Source organism: Callithrix jacchus, chromosome 5 (assembly GCF_049354715.1).
Source record: "Callithrix jacchus isolate 240 chromosome 5, calJac240_pri, whole genome shotgun sequence".
Classification (NCBI taxonomy): domain Eukaryota; kingdom Metazoa; phylum Chordata; class Mammalia; order Primates; family Cebidae; genus Callithrix; species Callithrix jacchus.
Genome location: NC_133506.1, coordinates 134083212 through 134083863, shown reverse-complemented (window position 1 = coordinate 134083863; position 652 = coordinate 134083212).

The window sequence follows — 652 nt, the reverse complement described above, 5'->3', positions numbered from 1 at the left end:
TTTTGAGACAGAGTCTCGCTCTGTTGCCAGGCTGGAGTGCAATGGCATGATCTTGGCTCACTGCAACTTCCACCTCCCAGATTCAAGTGATTCTCCTGCTCCAGCCTCCTGAGTAGCTGAGATTACAGGCACATGCTACCACACCCGGCTAATTTTTATATTTGTAGTAGAGACAGGGTTTTATCATGTTGATCAGGCTGGTCTTGAACTCCTGGCCTTGTGATTTACCCATCTCAGCCTCCCAAAGTGCTGGGATAACAGGCATGAGCCACTGTGCCCAGCTCTTTTTTTACTTTTTTAATTTTTTTAAGAGAGCCTCACTCTGTCATTCAGGCTGGAGTGCAACGACACAATCACTGCTCACTGCAGCCTTGAACTCTTAGCCTCAAGTGATCCCCTGGCCTCAGCCTCCTAACTGGGACTCTAGTCACACACCACCATGCCCAGCTAATTTTTTCTTTTCTGTTTTTTTTTTTTTTTTTGAGGTGGAGTCTCACCATGTTGCCCAGGCTGGTCTTGAACTCCTGGTCTCAAGCAATCCTCCTCCCTTGGCCTCCCAAAGTGCTGGCATTACAGGCATAAGCCACCATGCCCAGCCAGTTTCCAGACTTCTGAGCTGAAGAAACTGTGATATAGTAAAGTACATGCTGTC